Below are 13,849 nucleotides of genomic sequence, written 5' to 3'. Positions count from 1 at the left end.
CAACACCTGCACCGTTTTATTGGTTGTACTTTTTGAAAATGAACCGTGCAAATCACAGGTGCACGGCTGGCTGAATAATCCGCTGGTTCAGCGTCTGTCTGCTCTAAAGTGTTTGGTTTCAGTCGGAGTTGACCTGCAGAGTTGGTGTAAAGTGCTGTTTGTTCCTGAAGAAATAATAACATGAAAGGACAACTTCAGACACTCCAAATGGTACAAAAATGAAGAGTTTCTAGTCAGATACAACAACAAAAACATCACACACAGACTAAACCACCACAGACAAACCAGAACAAAACTCAATATGACCATGTTTTTATGTAGAGTCACGAGTCCCATTTTCGTCAGCTCTTATAAAATATAGTGGAGTTACTGGAGGATTTCCCGTTCTTTTCTCTAGTTTCTGCAGGTTTAGTCTGTGTGAGGCTTTGTATTATTGTAGGTATTATTACAGTGTTTTGATAATATCCAGATGGACTAAACACTAGTGCATATTTTCATGTCCATACAGCTGCCGTGTTTCCATTAATTACCTGCACTGTGGCAGACTAATGCCTCTCCTGCTGGAGTTTTACAGTGAATCTGAAGCATTTTCACTGTAGCAAAACTCCAAAGCATCTGGGTTTAGAATCCAGACCAGCTGCTGACAGACTTCTTCAACAGCAGCCAAACGGCACATTACACAAACTCTGGATGTGGACGAAACTTCAGCTGAGGCTGATGTGTGATAACAACATTTACCCTTAAAGACCCAAACGTCCACCTTTAATCCTTACAGACCCAAATGTCCACCTTTAACCCTTGAAGACCCAAACGTGCACCTTTAACCCTTGAAGACCCAAACGTCCACCTTTAACCCTTAAAGACCCAAACGTCCACCTTTAACCCTTAAAGACCCAAACGTCCACCTTTAATCCTTACAGACCCAAATGTCCACCTTTAACCCTTGAAGACCCAAACGTGCACCTTTAACCCTTGAAGACCCAAACGTCCACCTTTAACCCTTAAAGACCCAAACGTCCACCTTTAACCCTTGAAGACCCAAACGTGCACCTTTAACCCTTGAAGACCCAAACGTCCACCTTTAACCCTTGAAAACCCAAACGTTCACCTTTAACCCTTGAAGACCCAAACGTGCACCTTTAACCCTTAAAGACCCAAACGTCCACCTTTAACCCTTGAAGACCCAAACGTGCACCTTTAACCCTTGAAGACCCAAACATCCACCTTTAACCCTTAAAGACCCAAACGTGCACCTTTAACCCTTACAGACCCAAATGTCCACCTTTAACCCTTGAAGACCCAAACGTGCACCTTTAACCCTTGAAGACCCAAACGTCCACCTTTAATCCTTACAGACCCAAATGTCCACCTTTAACCCTTGAAGACCCAAACGTGCACCTTTAACCCTTGAAGACCCAAACGTCCACCTTTAACCCTTAAAGACCCAAACGTCCACCTTTAACCCTTAAAGACCCAAACGTCCACCTTTAATCCTTACAGACCCAAATGTCCACCTTTAACCCTTGAAGACCCAAACGTGCACCTTTAACCCTTGAAGACCCAAACGTCCACCTTTAACCCTTAAAGACCCAAACGTCCACCTTTAATCCTTACAGACCCAAATGTCCACCTTTAACCCTTGAAGACCCAAACGTGCACCTTTAACCCTTGAAGACCCAAACGTCCACCTTTAACCCTTAAAGACCCAAACGTCCACCTTTAACCCTTGAAGACCCAAACGTGCACCTTTAACCCTTGAAGACCCAAACGTCCACCTTTAACCCTTGAAAACCCAAACGTTCACCTTTAACCCTTGAAGACCCAAACGTGCACCTTTAACCCTTAAAGACCCAAACGTCCACCTTTAACCCTTGAAGACCCAAACGTGCACCTTTAACCCTTGAAGACCCAAACATCCACCTTTAACCCTTAAAGACCCAAACGTGCACCTTTAACCCTTGAAGACCCAAACGTCCACCTTTAACCCTTGAAGACCCAAACATTCACCTTTAACCCTTGAAAACCCAAACGTCCACCTTTAACCCTTGAAGACCCAAACGTTCACCTTTAACCTAAACCATCTACTGATCTAAACTGTTTAATACCTGTTGATCCACTAATGCCGCGTTTCCACTACGGCTCGGCTTGGCTTGGCTCGGCTCGACTTGACTCGACTTGACTCAACTCTGCCTTTTTGCGTTTCCATTATGAAAAAGGTCCTGGAATCTGGTACCTGCTACTAGTTTTTTGGTATTACCTCCACCGAGGTTCCAGGACTGGGGACCAGATACTAAAAGGTGACGTGTAAACACTGCGGACTACTGACTGGTCAGAGTCGTGTCTGTGACCCGCCATTTTACAAAAAACAGATGTGGAAGTTTACAGTAAATATAGCGGTAGGTTAATCCACATAACAGTCTGTAAAACTACACCATGGTTTGTTGAGGAGGTTCAGACATAAAACTTTGGCGTGAGCTTGACGAGACAACATGCAATGAGCGAGTTTATCAGCAACTCTGAGCAAACGACACTGAAGTAACGCGCCGCATCGCTATGACGACCAGGTACTGTAAAGTGGGTAGTATCCTGTAATGGAAACAGTCTCAGGAATAGGACCTGGTACCACAGTGGAGTTGAGCCGAGTCGAGCCGGTTCCACATAGAGGAAAGGCGGCATAATCCTATCAATCCATGTCAATAATTGGTGTAAAATACAGTTCATCTTTTCATGGTCATCAGATATGACCATATTTGGACGTTAAGAGGCTCCATAGTTACCGTGGAAACACTGTCATCTTCTACAACATTGATTCACCAGTAAAACCCATGGAGTTGGATCAATGACAGTGGATGAACACACTGGGTTTATATACAATAAATAAATAAAATAAACAGAAATGAATAAAAACTTCATGAAATCCCAAATAAAATGAAAAATAAGCAAAAAAATCCACCAAAATTAAGTAAAAAAAAAAAAAGAATAAAAAAAAAGAGCAAAATGAACAAAAAAAGCCAAAATAAAAAAGATGAATAATGACTCAACAAAATAAAAAAAGCAACAAGAATAAAATAAGTCACAAACTGATAAAAATTGAAGAAAAAATAATAAACCCATGGAGTTGGATCAATGACAGTGGATGGAAACACTGGGTTTATGTTCAGTTAAAGATATCTTTGCTGGAAAAGTCACTGTTTCTTCATTTTTCTCTGGTTCTGATATAATAACCCTTAACTTCAATCTTAACTTTTAATGAAAATGTACATGAATTAAGTTCAGTATGGGAAAACACCCGATTTTCACTGAAAAAATCACAAAATACAGAGGATGATATTATTGATAAATGAAGATAAATTGCATAGGAAAAGTCAAATAGAGAGAAAAAATAATTTTGGAACATCCACAAAAGTGGCTCTGGGTCTTTAAGGGTCAATGCCACAATCCCATTAAACCCATTGGTTATTAAGTGCTCTGGTAAATGTGTTATGTAAGTGGAGTATGAACAAATCAGTCATACTAAGTTGTTTTCATGCCGAAGCTTATCAAAGTGTAGCTGTGGCATTATCTGAGATCAGTAAATGAGACCTAGCTCTTGTGCTGAAATGCAACTCCCGACCAAGGGCTTGATTTACTAACATCGCAAATAACGGGCAAATTTGCTTGCTCGTGCTAAAAATGTGCATGCTATTGTTGTCACGGGTGACAACAGGTGCAAAGTCTTGGAGACCGCCCCATTTAAATGAGGATTTTGTGTGCGCTGCTGGTTGTTGTCATGGAGACAGTCTGCTGTATAAACTGCTGTGGGATACACCAGCCCTAATGGAACAGTGACTGGAATGATCCAGACAGAACTGAACTGTAGGAGGAGTTTAGTCAGAGAAGGTACTGATGACTGCTCCTGTGACTGGACCCAGATCATCCACTAGATCATCTAGAAGTTCTCCAGTGGCATTGTGGGTAGGACATACGTCTGTATTATTTGTTCTTGGGTCATTCCATAAATGTTGATGTGATCAGAACAGATTCTGTGTGTTGCCTTTGGTTGGGACTATGTCCTATGCCTGTGTGAAGCTGTTCCAGTTCAAACCCGCCTTTAAGACAAGATGAACATAGGTGCAAAATCAGCCGCCACAACCAGTTTCAGGTTTGGTACATCATAGTCTGCTAAAGAAATATTTGCATCTACTCCTCCCCATAATTTTGTGTGTTCTGGCAGAAACGCCCATATTTAGACTCCAGGAAGAATAGTCTCTACTTTGGTTACAGACTACTGGGGACCCTTAAATAAATAAACGAATATTGCATATTCCTCAGGGCAAACACGCTAAATGGGTTGTGCACACAACCCTCGGTGCGTCCTGTTAGTAGATAAACTTCAACGTGTTTTTATGTGTGCAGTCAAATTTGTGGATGTTTTTAAGCGCACAAACCTTTATTAAATCAGACCCACAGTGTCCATGTGACATCAGAATGTGAGGAGAAGCCCGTACAAAAGGGACACGAAGATGGATAAGATGGGCTTTTACAGATCCCAAAAAAGGCGAATGATGCCGAAATTGACTTTGAGCGATTGGCTCCACGGTAACTCAGCTGGGTTTCCAAATGGACCTCATAATGTCACACATCCCAGCAGGACACAATCACCTGGCAACGTGTTGATGGATAGCAGCAGGCACCACTCCAGCGCATCAGCTCACCCACATTTATCCATCACTGGAATTTGGATTTGATAAGCTGGTTGATATGAGTAAATACCATTATGGCAGCGGGGGATGCAGCTGGGTGGGCCTCTGGGGGGGGGGGGGTGCTCAAATGAGACACAATGAGAAATCCAGAATGAGTTGATTAAGAATGGCTTAGACTGATGAATCTCCAGTGGAGAACGGGCAAATGTGCGGGTCTGAACCGGACCGGCGTGACGTCTGCGGAGGCTGATGATGTCCTGTCTGAAACCTGCGGTTCATGCTCTGAATGTTGCTTTTGTCATACATCTATAATCTCTCAATCATCCTCAGCAGATTTACTACAGCAGAGGCAGAAGCCGAGGAGGGCTGGGAGGGAGGGAGGCAGGAATGGGCTGAGGTTTGTGTGGCGCCCAGGCTGTTTCTGTGCAGGGTGACAACTTAAATGGCTGATATAAAACCTGACACAACTAATCTATCATACATCCCCTGCCTGTCTGCTTGAAATTCCTCTTTTTAAAGGATGGTTTAGCGGACGCCCATAAGTCACGCCGTTCAATATTGCCGGCTGTGTCCTTGTGTTTTTACAAGATTGTATGTGTCGTCTGGATTGAGAATATTTGTAATGTGGAGATATCTGATCCTGTTTTGACACGTAATCTTGAGGTCGGAATTACCGCGGAGCAGAGGAAATAACATGGACGGCTTTATTTCTTTATTTATCACCTCATGAAGCAGCACACGCCACAAAGAATATTCTGGTAAATGTAGACCTGTATTAGGGATGGAGTAAAATATTGGTTCTGCAATATATCACAATATTTCATTTCACGATACTGGATCGATATTTTGAGACATTTATTCAAATGCAGACACGGTGAAGGTTAATTTTTGTTTTTTGTTTTTCTTTTTTGTGTATCCAGCTTTTTTTATTCCTATATTCACATGGGTATTTTACTCTTATTTCTATATTCACATAGGTATTTTACTCTTTTATTTGGTTCAAAAATGATGCAGCCAAGGTTATTATTGTTAACAAAAACTAACGAAATGATGAAAACTAGAACTGAAAAAACATTTTCGTTAACTGAAGTAAATAAAAACTATAATTAAAAGAAAAAAAATGATAACTAACTGAAACTGTGTTGTGTGTTTACAAAACTAACTAAAACGTATAAAAAATATGGATAAAATTCCCTTCATTTTCATCTTTGTCAATGTCAGATTGATACAAAATTGATTTAGCGGCACCATATGATATTTAACAGTTCGTCACTTGTGGTTTCCAGTCGTCTTCTGGTCCCCACTCTACCTGGAAACATGGAGACTAAAGTTGGGAGAAAGCAGCAGAGTCCTGTCTGGGATTTATTTGAATATGACGGAGAAGAAGAGAAAAGATACGACAAAACTAAAATTAATACTAAAACTAAGCATTTAGAAAAAAATGAAAACTAATAAAAACTAGCAAACCTGCTCTAAAAACAAATCAAAGTGAACTGAATTTAAAAAAAAAGTCAAAACTAAATAAAACTAAACTAGAATGAAATATCCAAAACTATTATAACCTTGATATCAACCACAAACCACAGAAATGCTATCTATAACACACTGAAATGACATTAAATGATCGATCAAATGATTCAGTTTTTTCTAAAGTAAATCCGTACATTTGTGTGTTTCTTTCGTCACACTGCTGCTTTTTTTTTTGCTGTGTTTACCTCCATCTGACCGTTGACTGGAACTGAATTACGGTAGATTTCTCAGACCCCTCCATTTATTGTTTGGTCCTGAAAAATCTGCATTTGGAGGGTCAAACAGCCCTCCCCCTTAGCCCCTCCCCCTTAGACTCATCGAGAATCGGGACACCCCTACCCCTTCACGCAAACGTGCAAAGTGCAGGGGTAGGGGTAAGGGGGAGGGGCCAAAGGGTGAATTGGGATGGGCCCTAACTATTGTAAACATTATTAGAATGTCCGGAGATGTTGGCGAACTGACACCACTGATTCATGCTGATCCACGAGTGCGCTTCTACTCGTTAGCCGTTACTATTTCATCAATCAGCAGCAAAGATTGGACTGTGCTTCCTCAAGGCCGTTTCAAACTAAGCACGAATTCCTCTGCAACGCATTTATGACTTCATCTAAACTGATTGAGTGGGTTCTTATGAATGCATATCACTGTGGGCAAAAGGAGGAAAATCTTCACACAGACCTGGAGATTCTTTCTTTTTTTAAAAAAAACTTGATTGCCATTATCAACAAAAGACAGGCGATAAACAGTACATAACAAGATTACCTTGAGAGTAACTTTGACCGTACATAAATGTATATATCAGTGTTTTTCAACCTTGGGGTCAGGACCCCACATGGGGTCGCCTGGAATTTCTAGTAATTGATAAAAATAAAAATAACTAATAAAAAAATAGATGGTGAGTTGAGAGAGACAATCATCATATATAAAAGACATGACAAACTGTGGTTGTGAAACTGCAGCACTGTGGTTCTGTTTATGTGTCAAATGTTCACTGTGGTCGGTTTCAGATGCTGCAGCTCTTTCATAATTCATAGTTTCAGTTCTTGTTTGTTCAGTATTAATTGTCAGCCTTGTAAATCCAAGCTGGACTGACTGTACATATCCTGACCAAGGAAAATAAAATTCTCCCTTTGTGCAGTAATCTACACCTGGCGTTACTGCCTACGTCCACAATAATATACATTATATAGACTAAATGTTGTCTAAAATTAACGTTTATTTGCAACATAGTATAGCAAACTATTCCAGGATCAAAAACAAATTAATCTGAGCAAAAAAATGTCTGTTTGAATGTCTTGGGTCACCAGAAATTTGTGATGTTAAAATGGGGTCAGGTGACAAAAAAAGTTGGAAACCACTGGTATATATGTATGAGATTTCATTCTACAACTAGAAAAGCACTCAGAGAGTGCAGACCTCTGCCAAGGCAGATCTGCCCCCCACCCCCCCCACCCCGATCACCACCAAAATTTAATAATTTGTTCCTTGTGCCAATATCAACATTTCCTGAAAATTTCATGAAAATCCATCCATAACTTTTTGAGTTATCTTGCTAACTAACCAACAAACAAACAAACAAACAAACAAACAAACAAACAAACAAACAAACCCTTGCAAAAACATAAGGTAATAAGATATTGTTATAAACTATGGTTGTATTAAATTGGAGGCTAATTGGAGTCATTTTGAATTTTTTATGACTTTTCGAAAATTGCTCAATGATAAGAGATAGAAAAATTGTAGATTTTGTGACCTTCCTGTGACCTTGAACTTTGGCCTACTTGGCTCAAAATTTTATGGGTTGGTCCCTGGGCCTAGGCCGATCTGTGGGTGCAATTTGGTAAAGATGGTTGGAATAGTTTTCCCGTAAAGTTGCTAACAAACAAACAAACAAACAAACAAACAAACAAACAAACAAACACACAAAGCAAAGTGATCACAATACCTCCTGGCGGAGGTAATAATAAGAGAAAAAAACAAAATGCAGTCTTTCATGTATATATCATCCATGCGTATAAATGTACATTCCTATCATACTTGCTCCTACATTATCCATATTTAGACATATGTATTACAGTTGTGATAAAACCTATATGTACTAGGGGTGTGTATTGGCAAGAATCTCGCGATACAATACAAATCACAATATTAAGACCATGATGCGATATATCCCGATACTGTTAACAAGGCAATATTTTTTGTTTGTTTTGTTTCTTCTTCTAAGAGAAAATTTCCTGGAAAAATGCAGTTACACCAGAAATATGCACAAATACTTAAAAAATGTATTTGATCAGAACAGGATTTAATACTATATCACAAAACTTTATTTACACAAAATGTTATAATAAATAAATAAATAAATACAAAAAAATTATGTTTACAGACATTACAGTTTAAGATCCTGCTCAAATGTTCATATTTTATTAGTTGTGAAAAGAATGCATAGTACACAGTCCCTGAATCATCCTACATCGTAACATTATTTTTTTGCGATTCCAACAAAGAAATTCACATCTACCTCTGTCAGACAGTGGAAAGTGCTTTTAGGGTGATTGAAACAACCATTATTTAACAAAATAGTGTTATCAGTTTAAAAAAAACTACATGTATGACCTGCAATATCAGAATATTACTTTTTTAGTACAAACAACAGAGCAAAATACCCATGTGAATATAGAAATAAAAGAAACAAAAAGGACAAAAAAAAAACATGACCCTTCGCCATATCTCCATTTGAATAAATACCTAAAAATATTGATATAGTACTTCTTAATATCGATACAGTATTGTGAAATGGAATATCACAATATATTGCAGAACTGTTATTTTCTTACACTCCTAATATGTACTGAGACCTGGACATTCTATCTGTCCACATGTGGACGTACACGTCTGCTAAAGAAATCCACTGTTACAGATGTTATTATTAGTGTGTATCTACTATACACCGTACACTGTTATGAGGAGGATAATTCAGAAAAAACAGATTCATTAACGTGCAGGATTTCCACTTTCCCACGTTACCTTTTAGTATTCCACTGGTGTAAAAGTGCTTTAATCAGAGCCCCTCTGGTTTAACCCCCTAGTGGTTGCAAAAAGGGCAGTTTGTGATTCAGTAATGGTCCTGAGTGGAGTATTGGCCTTGACAGAGGTCTGCTCAATCTGAACGCTCCTCTGGTTGAAATATCAAATAGCCATTTATTTTTTCACACCTATTGTGTAATATAAAACCCATCTCTTAATAATTAGCTGCCATTCTAATAAACCTGTAGCTCTGATAATGATAGAGTGCAAATTGAGTCAAGCAGCTGGAGTTTTGTAGAGTCAGAACTAGGGCTGTTAGAAAATAATGGTTCTGCAATATATCGCGATGTTTCATTTTACAATACTGTATCGATATTAAAAAGTACTGTATTGATATTTTTAGATATTTATTCAAATGCAGATATGGTGGAGCTTCATATTTGTTTCTTGGTTTTCTTTATTGTTTATATCTTATTTAGCATTATTTAACACTGTTTTATTCAGTAATAGTTATTTGAAGCATCCTAAAAGCACTTTTTACTGTTTCAGAGGCAGATGTTAGTTCCTTTATTGGGATTGCACAAAAATACTGTTCTGATGTTAGTTCTGAACTAATAGAATATGAACATTTGAACAGGATCTTAAACTGTAATGTCTGTAAAACATCATTTAAGTTTGTACTAGGAATGTAACGATTACCGGTATAACAATAAACCGTGGTAAAATTGCAGACGGTTAGTATTACCGTTTAAATTCTAATTATCATGATAACCGTGTTTGATTACCGCACTTTTAGGGAAAAAAACCCTATGAAAACCTATGCTTTTATGTCAGATATTTGAGTATAGTTTTAATGTATTACAATTTTGATTTTACATACCTAATATTTGGAACCAATATTCACTTTTAAAGTCTTTGAAAAGGTTCATTAAGCATCGGTGTGTTATTTATGCAATAAAGTATATACATTTTTAAAATTGGATTTTATTTTTTTGTGTGTTTTCTGTCCGTTTGTGTTGATATAGTAGGTTAAAATGAAAAAAATAATAGGCAGATGACATAGATGAAGTTGTGCTGAAAAAAAAAAGATTCCAAACATGGGTATAATGAACATTTGTTTATATAGTATATAAAGGCAAAATCAAAAGGACTGAAAAACAGACAAAATAGGCTCAGACCACTAAGGGTTAATATTTGAATATTTCTGCCAACAGAGGATACATTGTGCCGATTATTTTATTATTTTATTTTTTTAAGTACAACTTGGTTAAATTATTTCAGTGTGTGTATCAGTACTTTGTGGACATTTTGAGCACAATTTCAACTAGAAGCACTCGGAGAGCGCAGACCTCCGCCAAGGTTGATCAGTGGCCCCCCCCGTGGGCCCCCCCACCCCCAATCACCACCAAAATCTAATCATTTCTTCCTTATCCCATTTCCAACAAACCCTGAAAATTTCATCCAAATCTGTCCATAACTTTTTGAGTTATGTTGCACACTAAAGGACAGACAAACAAACAAACAAACAAACAAACCCTGGCAAAAACATAACCTCCTTGGCGGAGGTAATAATAATATTGCGATAATAATGAAAACCGTGATAATTTTGGTCACAATAACTGTGATATGAAATTTTCATATCATTACATCCCTAGTCATTTACTCAGGAACATTTTGTGATATAACATTAGATCCTGTTGGGATCAAATAAAAGTGTGTTTAGTATTTGTGCAGATTTCTGGTGTAATTCAATTTTTCAAGGAAAAAATCATTAAAAAAAAAAAAAAGAAACAAACAAAAAAATTGCCTTTTTAACAGTGTCATGATATATTGTGACTGTATCGTATCGTGATCCTAGTATTGTGGTTCGTATTGTATCGACAGGTTCTTGCCAATACACAGCCCTAGTCAGTACATTAATTCTTTATCAGTGAAAAATCCTCCAAATCGTCTTTAATTTAATCAAAGTGTTAACTTAATTCTCTGTGTTCAACCCAAATGACACTTTAGGCCAGTTGTTTGGTTTCTGACAAACCCATTAAAACAAGTTAATCATCCATTTTTATTACACAAAACATCAATTAATCATATCTTTCTCCACTTTTAACTCCTGTAGAGCTCCATTGAACTGTAAATAGGAGCATCCGCCACTAGAAGAGTCTGAGCAGAAGAGAGGCTTCAAGAAGAAAAAGCCCCAAATTAAAGAGGCTCATTTAAAATTACTCTGGGTCATGATCCAGCCTGATGAAAGAAGGGCTGACTTTGGGGTTACATAAATGTGCCACATTTAATCACACCACGCCTCACGCTGCTGCTCTTCTCCACTGTGAAATTATTGACTCAGTTTGTGCTTTGCTTAACAATGCATCATGATATTCTTTATCGTCCCCACGGGGGAAGTTGTCTCGGACTCTGGGCTCTGCTGATCCACCAGAATCACACAGATGACACACAATGCGCAGCGACCGATCGTTAAAATAAATTGACAGTTCTCAACGATGCATCTGTTTTTCAGTCACACATTGCGGCGGCGCACCTCAGCACGTGAAATTGTGTACATGCAGCAAAAAACACACCTGAGCCACGTGTTCGACAGACGGCGTTTTCTTATTAAGATGTCAGAGCAGCCGCAACCTGTCAGCGTCGCCACCCACAACCAGCCTGTCAGCAGAATGTGGAAACCTCTGGTCTGCATAACACCCACCTCCGGCCTGCCAAACACCACTAACCCTGTCAGGTAACGTGCATCGCCATGGTTACAGCAGCTGCCCGTGCCTCTGCAGAACACACATCCTGCAGGTCGTCACATACTGTGGCTGAAGCGCCCAGGGGTTCTTACATCAGCCATCCACTAAGTCTGTTTACAATTTAAACAAATGTATAAAAAAAGCAGTTAATGAGTTCTGTTCATCAGATCAGTTCTGTTTACTCAGAGGTTATCGTCATCATGCGCAATCGAATCATTGGACCACTTTTCTTCAACAAGAGATCGATTAGTCCAGTGGTTCTCAGTCTTTTTCTGTGAACCCCCTTTGGAGGACCATAAACCTCCAGTCCCCCTTTGGAGGACCATAAACCTCCAGTCCCCCCTCAACCCCAACAACACTGTAATGGTGAAATTATAGCTTTTATTGAAAAAAATAGCAATATTGTATCAATACATTTTGCTTTTCCTTGAATATTTATTTGTTCAAATAAAAATAACTTAGATTTTTGCTTAAATAATCCAAATAAACTCATCCAGACTGCTCCGAGACAATATTTGTCCAATTAAAAATAGTCAATGTCCAATTATCTCCATCTATGACAATACAGTTCCTTGTTTTAGTCCATCAAACACATGTTGGTTCCACAGAACATGTGACCAGTATCAGTGGGTCCATGAGCCCATTTCCATTGGACATCTGAGAACATTCAAGTCCAAATTGTCCAAACTGGTCCAAAACACAAACCTGTGTGTCTTTTCCAGTCCAGTCCTTGTCCATTGTCCAAACCTAAACTCTTTGTCTAGTCTAGTGACAGATCACCATGGCAGTAGATTGGTTTGGTGTCCGTCCATAAAATGAGTCCAGGGTGCACCAACCATTAAACATTAGTTCCACCTGATACATGTTCTAACCTGAAGAACAAAAAAACACCCAGGACTGATCCCATGACCCCCCTGGGAAGACTTCACACCCCCTAGGGGACCTGCCCCACAGTTTTACCAACACTGGATTAGTGTAAGTGTTGACCTTTGACCTTTGACTGAAAATGCGTCACCACAACTGGATGACCTTCAACCAACCAACCATCATGTTCCAGGTAGATGTTTCACCACCACTTTGGGTTCTGCATGTCGGTGGGTTCTAAGTCAGACATTTCCACACCGGTGGTTTGGAAGGGACGGTCCAATCCCCTGGACACCTGGTCCTCCAGATATCACTGCCCTGGGTTTATGTTAAAGGTATGATGGATGGAACAAAGATACAGGACATCAACCACCTGAAGACAAACATCACTAGTCTCTTTTCCATGGTCCATCTGAGCTAAACTGTCCCATATTTATATAAATGTGTTCCAAACACAAGTGTGTAATGTTGGTTTGTCCATTCAATCCCAAATGTGCTGATGAGTTTCTTTCTTCTGGTAGATGTCAGTGTCAGTCCTTCCATAAACAGGAACAGAAATCTGTGTTGGTTTGAATCTAGAATGCTGGTTCCTCCTCTATCTCCTCCTAAATTCTAAACTGATGTGGTTTCCTGGTGTGTCCACACATGCACACACATGTTTGGGTTCAACTCTTCTTCTTCTCTTGTTCTAACATCCATCCACATCTGTTTGTTTTGGTCATGTGACTCTAGTTGGACTCAAAGGTCTTTCCATTACAGTTTTGGGACATAGACCAATTTAACTACGAACAAACACCTCGAACAACAACAACTTTCATTAAAAAAAACAAGTGTTTTGGTGAAATTGTCATTTTTTCCATTAGACAAATTTTTATGAACCACACAATTTGAAGATAAATGGAAAAAAGACTATTGATGCATAGACTCCCATTTAGTTGGCATGGGATTAATTGTAAGTTTTTTCCGATATTAAATAAATCTGTGTAATTTTGTCCAATAGTA

This window comes from Sphaeramia orbicularis, chromosome 15 (assembly GCF_902148855.1).
Source record: "Sphaeramia orbicularis chromosome 15, fSphaOr1.1, whole genome shotgun sequence".
Classification (NCBI taxonomy): domain Eukaryota; kingdom Metazoa; phylum Chordata; class Actinopteri; order Kurtiformes; family Apogonidae; genus Sphaeramia; species Sphaeramia orbicularis.
This window is presented reverse-complemented; position numbering follows the sequence as displayed.